The sequence below is a fragment of the Protopterus annectens genome, chromosome 4.part0 (assembly GCF_019279795.1).
Source record: "Protopterus annectens isolate FY-2018-M chromosome 4.part0, PAN1.0, whole genome shotgun sequence".
Classification (NCBI taxonomy): domain Eukaryota; kingdom Metazoa; phylum Chordata; order Ceratodontiformes; family Protopteridae; genus Protopterus; species Protopterus annectens.
The window spans coordinates 1315813044-1315827368 of record NC_056733.1 but is presented as its reverse complement, the minus strand read 5'-3'; positions in this window follow the sequence as shown (position 1 = coordinate 1315827368).

Sequence of the window (14325 nt, the reverse complement as noted above, 5' to 3'; positions counted from 1 at the left end):
ATGTATGCAGCCATTTACTGATAGCACTCAACACACACACTACCACTGAAATATCTGACACAAGACCTGTGTGGTGGACAGACAAAACATAATAGGCACACCTCTGGCCATCAAGAGGATGGGCCCACAGTTGAGAGCTATGCAGACAGATTGCATTCCAATGTAGATTAGTATGTACACACAAACCCTGTAACACCAGTACAATACAATGCATACAACAACTCTACTCACACTCTGTCTGTAGTTCTGGAATCTCCTACAAATATGTAGCTGGCCTGAGTGTGCAGGTTCTCCTGTAAGAGGTATTGCTACCTGCTGTCTGTGACACTGATGCCGACACACAGGAAGGGTGTCCATCACACAGGAAGGGTAAAGGGACCACGCCCACATGATGTAGGGATTTATAGTAGATGGTTGCCATGACAGTGGTATTGGAAGTACTACACAGCAAGCTGCATGCAGGTAGCAAGTGGAGGGCACTGACTGGTGCAGGGGCCATCACCTGACCATGTCCATCACCTACAAAAGCCATGGTTCAGCTTATTCAAAGCAGCTCAATCCATTTACTGGAGAGAGACCAAGAGAGAGAGACAGAGAGAGAGAGAGAGAGAAATAACAAAAATAAAAAGCCTAAGGCATAGGCAAAGTAAAAGCCAAAGGAAAAGAAAACCTATTATAACATCCAGCAAACCATCAAGAACAGACATCATTCCCACAACAGGTATGTGAAGTTTATATGCATGTAATTGAATGTAGTACCTGGTCCATAGTAATTGGGTAGATGATGTAGAATGATTTATATGTGCCATCAGGTGTTGTAATGATGTTCAACTGAGAAACTGCTATGGACAATAGTGTCTGTCCCTGTGGGTAGTGGGCTATAGCCATCAACTGTGTAGATCAGCACTGACTGACAAGATGTAAACTATCATAGTGTGTGTTGTTTAATGGGAAGTATGTATATTATGTGGCCAATAGCTGGTGGTGGAAGTAATGGCATTATGATGGACACGTGGGACCCAGAGCCCACCCCTTGCAGGATACTCAGGTTAATCTGTAATGTAGCATGCAGGAATGCCATAGGTGTCTAATAGGGTTACCTGCAATCTAGTCCTACATATACCCCCCCCCATGTCAGGCTGGGTCCATATGTGGCACCTGTCTGCGTTGTAGCATGGCAGAACAATGCAGCTTTGCAGGAAGGTGTCGTGAGATTGTGGGCCTGATGTCTGAATGTACCCCAAATATAGGTATGCATATGTGTACATATATACACATATATAATATATATACATATATATATATGTGTGTATATATATATATATATATATATATATATATATATATATATATATATACCCATGTGTAGAAATATATATGAGCACAGATATACATCACATATATCTACACATATATAGATATATACCCATATGCACATCTCTACGTATATACTAACACACACACAAACCTATACGTATGTAAATACATCTCCCCTATATTACTAACATAGTGATGCATGTTATTTGCGAGGCAACAGCACACATAGCAATACACACAGATATCTACAGCTGGCAGTGTGTGCAACATGGATGGGTATGTCACATGTTAATCCCTTGTTGGGACCACATTGCCCTCGTCTGTGAAGTATGGAATGGGAATATGGGGAAGTATGGCAGGTATAGTTGTGGAGGTGGTCAGGGTTGGTAGATACAGAGGTGGTATGTGACACATGTGGGTGGTAAACACCCTGGATGGTTTGTGTGGTCTGTGATATGGATGCCCCATGGGCCCCAATATGGGCACAATGGGAACAAGCCTCCCACCCACTGCTACTCACAACAGCAGTCCATGTCCTGAAGGTGCCTGGCCTGGAGGCTGAGCAGGAGGGGCATGTCAGCTCTGTGAATGTGCACTGGGTGCCTCAGAGTGATGTAGCACATCCCACATGTGACTGTGGAGCCAGTTATGGAACAGACCCTGGATCTGACCTCAGAGGACAGGAATATGTCTGTGTGCGCCCTCAGGGGGGACAACATCCCCTGGGTTTGTTCCACCTGATGGTATTGCTTGACCAGTACATGAGGAGACCCCAGGTTGGGATACCCAAGTGATGTGGCCAGGTAACATGGGCAGATGGATTTGGAGAAGTGGTTCTGCTGGCCAATAGTACATATACATGTTATTGTGTCACTGTTATAGAACATATGTTGGTAGTATTAGTCTACACAATACCAGAATATGTCCAACAGCATGCATAGATATCCCCAATAACACAGAATGTCAGATGTGCAAGAATCACAAAGCAGCCATACCACAGGGATATATGGAACCATAGTGGCCCTGACAATTGTATGCAGGTGAATAGTCTGTAACAGGCCAGGAATGATAGTGTCCACACAGAGAACATGGCTACAATCACATAGCAGAAAATGTGGTACAATACAATATCTGTCCCACTGGTAGGTAAGCTGTAGCCATACCTAATGAGTTATGTGTACAGTTTGTTGTAGCTGATATGGTGGGGGGACAGAGATGTGTATTATGAACTGTGGTAACCTTGTTATGAGTTGCTCAGACCTGTTTCCACCTTTATGTCTTTCAGCCAAGATGTCACATGCACGTTTGCCTGCTTATTTGGCAGCTGAAAATGAAGTATTCATCATATACCTAATCCAGCACTACCCAGTGCTGTTTGGCAGGGCTGCCCATGACCAGTAGGAGTGGACCGCCCTGTGGAATGACCTAGTCCACAGGGTCAATGATGTCGGACTGTACAACCGCAGTTATGAGCAGGTCTGGCATCATTGTACTGACCTGCTTTGCAGTGCCCATCATCATGCTGCTGCAGTCCAAGGGGATCACCTCACCATGGGGGGGGCCATGCCATCCATCCCCCATGACACATGCGGAGGAGCTCCTGGCCAGCTTCATGGCACCTGCCCATCTGGCTTGCCACCAACCACCGGACATCTTTGTGGAGGTGGGTGTCACCCACACACTGGCCGAGGATCGTGCAGGTAAGGACACAGGGCACATCAGTAGACCACTGTTGAGTATACATCCACATCAGTACAGGTAGATAGATCATGCATATCTGACATGTCATAGATATATTGTGTTGCTGCATAGTAGTGATATACAGATGTCCAGGTTTGGTAGTATTGTGGAAATGTACCGTTGATGTATTGTAATGCTGCACACACCCTGTAGCACTGCCACAGGTGTGGCCACTGACATTGCATCTCTCACCCTATTATGTAGGTCCCTCCGGGATACCACCAAGGCAGCAGCCTGTAGCTGGTGAGTATGGGTTATGTAGTTGCTTGCCAACACACTGGACATGTAATGGCGATGGTATATTCCATGCACACATCTAACACACCTACCCAGAATGTATGCTGTACATGTGCACGTATTGTTGCTGTGAAATGCACAGTATCAGAGGGGTGACCATGATGGGGTATTGGAAGGGTATGTCAGACACCTGCATGATAACTAACATCCTGTCATTGCAGAATGTGGCCACAGGGAGGCGTAACATAATGGTGGGAGGCATGGCCTTCAGTAGGGATATGTTTGGATCAACACCCATATACAGTGCAACACCAGTGTATATACCTATAGGACAATGGCAACTGCTGCAGAGATATACTATGGCATATGGCATTACAGTAGTCCACATTGTCAGCTGGGTCTAGGCGGTAACATGTGGTGTTCAGTGTATGGGGCACTGCAAAGTGACACATGTGTAGGGCTTACTTGTCATGCATCTACAAAAAGGGTGAAGGAGGGGGGGTTGTCAGCATGATACACCAGTGCACTGGAGCAGGGATACTAAGGATGCTAAGAATGGCAGTATCCGCACATAGTCAGGCTCAGGACCTGTGGCAGATGTAACCCTACCCCCACAGCAATTGTGATGGCAGTGTATGAACACCAAGGGATGTGCACATGAGTAGACCTTGCAATCATGCAGAGTAGGGGGACATGTGTAGGGCAGACTGAACATACACATGGCAATTGCAGATGGCCCACGCTGGTATACCCACTCCAGGAGTAGTGACTGCTGTAGTGCACACAACAAGAGGTGCAATAAAATGTCATGTTAAGGGTGTGCACACATATGCCCATACAGTGTGTATGCATTGTGGTCAGCTGACACACACCTAACACAATCCGTAGACACTGCATGTGAAAGTGCAGGACATGTGTCACATATCAGGCTCATGTACTGCTAAGATATGCGGTGATGTGGTCCCATGGCAGATCAAGGATGGGTGCGTCAAATCAATAAAGGTGTGTACACCCCACATAGCCATGGTATACTCTGATGGTTGTCAGTGTAAGAGTATTGGATTGGTCATACCTGGTCCGCTGATGTTGAGAGCTGTGCATCAGACATCAGGCATTCACAAATTACATCTGTCCACATATCATACCAGGTATGTGTAGCTGGAAAACATAGGGGCTGTGAACATTAAAGCTGACATAACTGACACAGTAGTACACATTCAGGAATGGGCCATACACCTGTGAGGTGTGGTGCACAGTACATGGCAGGGTGGAGAACAAGTGCACAGAAATACCGTGTTCATTTGCGCAGTGGTATCCAGGGGAAGGGGCTTCACCTAGTGACACAGCACATGCATCACACACATGTATACTCTTGCCAGTATGGATTGACTATAGCTGCACTGCATGCTGTTGGGTACCATATGTTATGCATGTTGACAAATGAGTAATAGGAGGACTGTGTGTACTTTCATTGTGCAACCTCACCTGTATGTGTGTGTGTGCATCCTGGTGGGTAGTCAGTGTGTCTGTAGGGTCACTCTGGTGAAGTGGAGGAAGGTTGATGTATGTAGGATGCTTGTGTGCATGTGTGCATGTGTTTGTGTGGCTGGCCATGTATGCACATGTGTGATTGTGGGCTGTTCATACAGCAGTACCTCCCTCTGGGATCATGCTGTACATGTACATGGACTGCTACATTACACACCAGGAATACCTGTCATGTGTGTAATCACAGGACAGCTGATAGTATAATATGGTCTGTAGCATGGAACAGGCATGCAGAGGGAAGGTAGACACCAGGTACACCCTTAATATCGCATTCAGCAGAGAGGTCACCTACAACCCATGTATGCAGCACTACAGATGCATTGGGGAAGTACTAGTCAACACAAGGGAGTATATCCAAATATTACAGTTGTCACATGATAGGCTGAAGGAGCAGCATATCTGGCATGTACTAAGCATTACATACACATGACACACCAGTGCGTGATATTATGGATAGAACATAGTAGCCCACACATATAGGGGCCATGCTCATGATGTCCGGACATACAGAGGGTGCATACTGAATGACAGCAGTGAGGCCATGTAAAACCACTACACACATGTCAGGCAGGTAAAGTAACAACAGGCCTTGTGTTGTGACTGCTTGTGTAGGCATTTAGAGAACTGATATGTCAATAAGTGGTATCAATATGTGTATGTTAACAAGTGTGATGCAGGATGGGATACCACATGGATATATACGTGGGACTGTCTGTAAAGCCATGGACAGGTGGGTATTACGGAGGTGTGTGTGTGTGTGTGTGTGTGTGTGTGTGTGTGTGTGTGTGTGTGTGTGTGTGTGTGTGCATGTGTGTGTGGGCTGTCCCTGTCAGTAGTACCTCTGTGTGTGTGTGTGTGTGTGTGTGTGTGTGTTTGTGTGTGTGTGCTTGCGTGCGTGTGTGTGTGTGTGTGTATGTGTGTGTGTGTGTGTGTGTGTGTGTGTGTGTGTGTGTGTGTGTGTGTGTGTGTGTGTGTGTGTGAACTGTTAGGCAATGTTGTACAGGTTTTAAAGTGCATTGATGTTGGTATCCATACAGACGCCAAAGATGATGATTATCATGTTGAGGCACAGGTGGGGTTGTCAGGGGCTGACACGGTGCCAACATTTGACATCCCCCTTTTAGCCACCCCAACCCTGTACACAGTTTCAGTGCCTATACACACCCCATCACCAGTGGCCATAGCGGAGGGACAGCTAGCATTTGGTGGCAGTGCACAGGAAAGTGTGGTAACCATGCCTACTGTGTCCAGTCACAGCAGGCATAGCTGGATGTCCAGCAGGGCACCACATAGGCAGATGTCCCAGGGTGCTCGTGGTAGCTGCTGAACATCATGTCCCTGGCAGAGGCAACATAGCTGGTACAAGCAGGTGCATGTTCCAGGCTGTCATGGCAGCACAGGCACATATAGAATGTTACCACAGACAGGGCCTGAGGCAGAAAAGGGCTGCTCTCACATCTGCAAATGACAATGCCTGTGAACTGGCTGATGCCATCTGTGGATTAACTGAGTTCAAGGATAGATGGTCTGGTGAGATGATGGCACTTATTGACCGTGGTCTGTCCGTGCTTAAATGTGTGGTGAGAGTGAAGTGACGGCCACGTGGATGTAGGCCATAGTCAATGTGGATATACTAGGACATCAAGGGGCTCCCGTAGTGCAGTACCAGCCCTGGCACTGTGAGGGGGTGCTGTCCATACTACAACACAGCAGGCCACGAGCACATGGTCCTGGCCAGTCCCAGAAGGGACCTGGTACCAGCAGACATTTGTCATCATCAGGTGAGAGTAGCACATTGAGGCCTGTACCTGGATGTGCCCATGGAACCCCTGGCAGGCACAGTCTACGTGTCCATGGCTGGAGGCAGTGAACTGCACACCCTGCCAGGTATGGTCTGCAGCTGTCCATAAACACCTTTGTAGGGCAGCCACATGGCAGAACTGTGTGCATGCATACCTACACACTATGCAAACAGACCTAGAGCAACCCCATACCTACACACACACCACATCACCATGCCCAGCTCACAGCAGTATACCCCTCACCCACACACATGGTGTCAAATGTATGGCCCACCCTCGGCCTCTGGCAAACCAACATCACACCCTGTACATATGATGATACCTGTGCCACATCCCTGTCATCCATACCATCAATACAGGGCCAGGCTCATATGGTTCTGATGGACACAGTGACTGTATTACAGTGTACCACAGTACTGCAGTGTAACATGTTGTAAGGAGTAAAATGTAATGCATATATGTCAGGTAGTGTAGCCATCCAGCAATGATGCCTTATAGCTATTAGTAACACTGGTTGGTTGTGGTCTCTATAATGTTATCCATTTGTGTTGTAGGTGTACATGTGTCAGCACAAGGATGCTCTGTGCATATGATGATACCTGTGCTACATCCCTGTCATCCATACCATCAATGCAGGGTCAAGCTAATATGGTTCTGATGCACATAGTAACTGTACTACAGTGTACCACAGTACTGCAGTGTAACATGTTATAAGGAGTAAAGTGTAATGCATAAATGGCAGGTAATGTAGCCATCCAGCAATGATGCATTATAGCTGTTAGTAACACTGGTTGATTGGGGGTCTCTATAATGTTATCCATTTGTGTTGTAGGTGTACATGTGTCAGCACAAGGATGCCCTGTGCATATGATGATACCTGTGCCACGTCCCTGTCATCCATACCATTAACACAGGGACAGGCTAATATGGTTCTGATGCACATGGTGGCTGTATTACAGTGTACCACAGTACTGCAGTGTAACATGTTGTAAGGAGTAAAGTGTAATGCATAAATGCCAGGCAGTGTAGCCATCCAGCAATGATGCATTATAGCTATTAGTAACACTGGATGATTGTGGTCCCTATAATGTTATCTATTTCTGTTGTAGGTGTACATGTGTCAGCACGAGGATGGTCTGCAGTCATATTCCACAATGGGGTATGGCACTGTGGTGACACCATGCCTGTGACATATCTGGGGTACAACTGAACACGTCACAGGCTACTAAAATGGCTATTGCCTGTGCCACATGGACAGGAGACCCACTGAGGCATGTATACCCTGCAACCTGATGTAGACCCATCCACATAGACACACACTGTTACTTGGAAACACTGGGACTAGACCCCTACCTAGCTATGTAGTGATACTGAAGTGTGTGTCTTACATTGCACACACCACACAGCGTTTAGGGTGAGGTGTGTCCCAGGTTAGATGTTAAATGCAGAACATCCCCAGACATGTACAGTATGCTAATGGGGGATGTAATGGGTGTATATGGACAATACATAGTGTGACATACCGTCATATACACATTAACAGACACATAACAGCCAGACACACATCCGAGATACCAGGGCCTATCGCTGCTAACTAACTTGACCATGCGTCCAATGTGTTACAGGTAGGCTGCACACAGCACATGCATAACTGGCTTGGATTGTGGTATCAGTTACCTGTATGGTTGATGGAGACAGTGGTAACCATAATGTGGTACATGAGACATATACTGGATGTACCTTGATGTAATGACAGTGTACACAGCACCCACATCCCCCAGTGGACATTGTACTCCCCGAAACCTATGATGACACTGCCATACCCACTATCACACATTGGCTGCGACTGCGATACAACCCATAGTATATCCCAACAGTGGTACTACTGGGATATGCATCTAATGCACATGCCACACACATAGTAGGGTGTTGCATTGTCATCCCTCACCTATGGGCAGCAACAACACTATCTGTACTACTGTGTGGCAATGGGTATTGTAATAGGAGTATGTGGCCTCGGAATGCTGTACCCTACAGATATACAGACATGCACAACTATACACACATGCCAGAACACAATGGGTATCCCATGCCTATCAACCCATTTGTAAAACACTGCTGTGCTGATACTGCAAGGATTGTGTAGCCGTTATGGGGGGGAGCTTAACATGGTACATGTAATGTCCCATACAGCAGCAACCACAACTGACTATGGCAATGGGTGTTGCACTGGTTGTGAAGGCCCTCATGAAATTCTCAAGTACAGGTGTGCTAACACGCAGACACTGTTATACTCAGTCATACACACATATACATGTGTCAGTACAGGGGTTCATCACTGCAGGTGGTCATAGCTGTGTACCTAGCTCTTGTCCAAAGGGAGATGGGATGTGTAGGGGTTGTGTGTACAGTGGCATCCTGCCACTTGCCAGGTGGCAGCAGGCAATCTATCGACAGACACTACTGTGGTGATCCTCAGGGTGAGAATTACATGCATCATCCAATCCTCCAGGTGCCTCCTGCACATGACCACTGAGGTGATCAAGTTGACATGTATGCAACATGCATTACAACACATGGTTAGTGTCTGTGATGGAGACCTGTACCCAAGCATGTTCTGTTGACTGTGGTAGTGTAGTGGAAGTACTCAGGCCATGTGGTGCGTACAGGGAGACATCTTCTATATGTGCTAGTTCTTACACAGCTGGGCAGACATGTCAGTGTCAGTTAAGCTTAGGTCATCTGTACATATCCCAGCTGGATACCTGCCATCTGCACATCTGTACAGGGACTGACAATAATCAGCTTGGTAAGTAGCAATGCAGTAGTATGAGTGTGTTGACAGATAGATGTCTGACAACAATATGTATGCCATAACTACATGTCAGAAGCCCTCACTAACATGTGCTGTACAGACGGTAGTCTACAGTTACATTCTACATGACAGATCATTACCCAGTAAGGAGTATATACTGTGACACAGCTCACACACCGGGGATACAACAGGGAAGCCTCAGTGTCCAGCTATGCCCAAGGGTGTGCCTGTTGTCAGTACTACATTACTACATTTAGCACTCTGCTCTTGCCTGGGTTAGTACTATCAACAGTAGTACTGCCATGATACACTACATGACAGTTGACAGCACGTACCCTGGGCTACTACACCTGTATGTAACACATTCACATGGATAACAGTGCTGTACAGGCCTCATATATGTCTGTGTCCCACACATAACACTCACACCCCTTGCTACTGTACTGACACCACATAGGTGTATTTATTGTACATGGCATTACATACACTTATTACAGCTTAGCAGACTAGGTGGTGTGACCTGGTTACCAGGGCTAAGACATGCTTAGCAAGTATCAATATTGCTGCAATATAACAGCTTAGCTGATTTGCCCACTTGAAAGTGAAGCCTACACTGTGTAATCACCCATACATTTACCCATACCTCAGCACTGCTTAGCTTCGCACAAACCCACACAAAGCGTTTAAAGCTGTTCAAAACTGCCTTAACCACTCTGTATCTGACAGCCCTTGTTCTGCCCAGCAACAAAATGAGCAGCCCTTGCAGGTCTTGAAGCCAGGACCCTGTACACTGAAGTCACAGAACTTAACCACTACGCCATGACCACTGTGAAGACAGCTATTGTTTTAACAATATAACTGTCAATACACATATTGAGTATTATTAAACAATAGCGTTTAGTTTCTAAATTGTGTTGTCTTTGTTATTAATATGACTGTTGCATCACATATGTTGTTATATCATAATGTACACATAGCAGATACATACAGTGAGATACATCTGGGAGGGTATACACAACCATGAGGTTTACTCATGACAGGAATATGGTTGTATACATATAATAGGTTTATATATGTCTACATGTACATACACATGTATACCCATACATATGTCTATATACACATCTGTATAGTGCAACATATATATGGCCATGTGTACATCTCTTCGTATATATATATATATATATATATATATATATATATATATATATATATATATATATATATATATATATATATATATATATATATATATATAGCTATATATGTATGCACATCCTATGTGTACAGATATGCCTAGTTATGTTGGTATATATATGTAGATATCTATAACTATATGTGCATACATATCTATTCTGATATACCTACTACTGTCAATATATATGTAGATAGCCATATGTATATGTGCATATGTATCCCTATCTGTATATGTGTAGACATATATTGCTCTGTATAGGTATATATCTGAGTGTTTATATGTATATCTATGTACATATACATATCCATCTATCTATATCGATATGTATATGTGTATATATCTATATAGATATCTGGAAAATTATATGCACATATATGCTCACCATATGTCCTGAACATGGAGTGGAGCCCTACCTCAGCCCCTATAGTCTCAACTTCGTAGTGCAAGGGGATGTCAGGTATGTATTGCAGGTATATTTGTAGACTATTGCTACTGTAATAGGGATTGTCTTCACTGACATGGTGTGTGTGGGAGGTCACATTTGCTTTTAACATGTAGGCCATTAGCTACTGACAGGCATCCTAAGGACATTACAGTACAGTGCCACTGCTAGCAGAGTAATGCTCCTGTGGACTACAGCAGAGATATTGCCCAATATATGTGGACATTCTGACACACTCTGGACAGTCCAGTGTATACACAGAACCCCTTAGTGCAAAACATGTGGACCAAGCCTGACAATGTGGATGCTAACAGCCATGTAGATGAGTATAACACGTACCTACTGGCATACATTTTACCCCATAGGTTATGCATTCACACACCCCTGTCTGTCCTGCCACATAATAACCACTGGTACAGAGGTGCCATGGCCACATACTATCCACTAGTTATTGACATACATCTGTACTGCATCCCACTGCTTTGTCTGACATACATGACTGTTATGGTAGCCCAGCAGCAGTACATCTGGCAAGTATCTGGACATGACCTCTCACTGGGTAAGTACACTAAGCTGCTAGGCAGGCTGCAGGCATACTGGCTCAACACTGGCCAACATTTTCTATGGGGAATACACATGTACCTGCATATATAGCAGGCTCTACAGGCATGTCACAGCACAGAGTAACAGACACCTGTGTGAAAGTGCATAACCACAACCAATGTGAACACAGCCACAGCCACATATGGTAAGCTACCATATTATTACAGTATATGGACTATCTGTTCAACACCATCCTCATATGTGCCACTAACACACTAACCCTATATATACTGGCCCGCAACATAGTGTGGTCCAATGCCTGTCTGTGGTATGGGACATGTGTGTGGTTGGCCCTACAAACATGTAAGCCGATACAGTAACATACAATGGAGCAGCATGTAACATCAGATAGACCAGGACCAAGAACAATGACATCTTCCATAGTCTATACACAGGCCAAGGTACATATTAACAATACACACACTGCCAACAATCACCACACATACACAGACCTCAGTGCTGTACACAACCACAGAATGTCCAGGTTATGTCATCAAATATAACCCTTACTATACATAACATGTGTAGCAGTCTGATTTCTCACTGGCTTGTTATCAGATATGAGGTCACTAAATATGGTCTACAGCGCATATGCACCTCTTACTGCATGACATATGTACAAAGGGTGACAGAGTTGTGGCTGCAGGCACAAACACAGGACCAATATTGACATGGTGCTTTGATAACCTCATACATTTACTGTTGTAACAGGGTTTGTTGCAACATATGTCCTATGAGGGATATGAAGTCAGTAACTCTCACAGCTATCACCATCTATAGACTGCAATCCTCACACTACCTTCTGCAGTTCACAGATAGCTGCTCTGTGGGTAACACATGAATCAAAAGGCACCACACACTGCCCAGTCTGCAGATGACCCTACAGATGGGGGTTTCCTCATAAACATAGCACTGACATGACAGGTATTAAAACATGTAGGGCAGCCATATCCATACACAGCCTGTTAAACCAAAACTACCCCAAATGCAGTATGGCAGCAATTACAGTCTGTAGTCAGGTCAGGCACATCCCCCTCCTGTGTGTTGGCCTGTTTTCACAATGTATGTTGTTAGAGGTAAATCCTCAATCCATCTGTGATGCTGTTTGCCAAACAACAGATCGAGTTCCAGCTCACAGTGAATGAAAAGGCACAACACCAACATAATGTTCCTAGATATTGGAGTATGTTACCATGCAATTGGCTATGGGAATGTTACCACAGCTGTTCCACATGCAATCAGCTAGAGGAGGGCTGCAATTCATGCAGAGGCCATCAGTTGATCATGAGCATCACTTAAAATACACATGCGACTGCCTAAGCAAAGCCGATGTAAGTCTCTACATCCACCAGAGAGGGAGTGAGAGAGGCAGACAGAGGCAAAGATAAGTCAGGGAGGGGTGGGAGAGTAAAACATAAGCATGTTTGTGTCACACACCTATCAGTACAGGGTATCAACCCCCTGATGACTATGTAGAGTTATCACATGTCTATGCAGTTATTAGATGCACCACATAGGCTACAAGGTCAGGAGCCCTCCAAACTTATATGTGATGGTGAGTGACATCTGCAACAGTGATATGGTAGCTATATGTTAGGTGTAGTTCACGTGGCTGTCCTCATGAACAGGTGTCAGTGTCAACACAGCCACACTCTCACAGGGACGCATACACATTGACACACTTGTCAAGGACAGGAATACAAGTCATCACTAGTGAGATTGCCACAACACAGTACTGTGCAGGTGTCACACGCACCACAGGGGTCATACGGAGGTTATATGGGAAAAAGGTATGTGGAGGGGTCTGACATCAGACAGCATGCTTCAGTATGCCAATGGGGGTTTGTAGTGAGTGTGAATGTGGTCATAGGCATCGTACAACAAACACAGACACAGGGTGCCAGTACTTACATGCATGGCTGCATTACTTCACGGGTGCGTAGTGGTTGACTGTGTCAGATGGCTATACAAGGCAAGGTGATGGGTATAACTTGGCATCAGGCCACATGACAATGGTCTGCAATGTAGGTCAGGGGTGTAGTGTCTGGATTTGCCCATACAGGTGGGTATTGTATTCACCATCCAGTCACCTGGGTAACTATTGCATGTGGCCAATGCTGTGCATTGCTTGCCATGTATGTATTCCAGAGTCCATGACATGGATGGTGTCTTGGATGTGCACAATCCCACATGCATGTACAGTGACATGTGGAGCCGTACCTTGAATGTCTGGCCCATGTTGTATACACAGATTGTTATCATCAGATGTGCCAGTCCTGGCTTCATGTGGTGGGAAATGTTAATGGACAACAGGTTGATCCTCCACCTACATTGATAGCATGATACTGGCATTCCCTGATGTCAGTGGCATCTGTCCATACAGGGCATGTTTTTCAGGCACTGTATGACCGTTGCGGGTCACAATTGATGGCACCACTGGTGTTAGAGGTGTCCAGTGGAGAACATAGGGAAGGTGCTCTGTCAGCAAGTAAGTGCCTATTGGACTGATGGACAGGGTGCCATGCCCTCTGTAGCTCACTGCAATAACACCATGGTTACTATCAGTGGGTAATATGCAGGGTACTACCAACATAGCAGCTGTTGCCCAGGCAAGTGTGAGTGT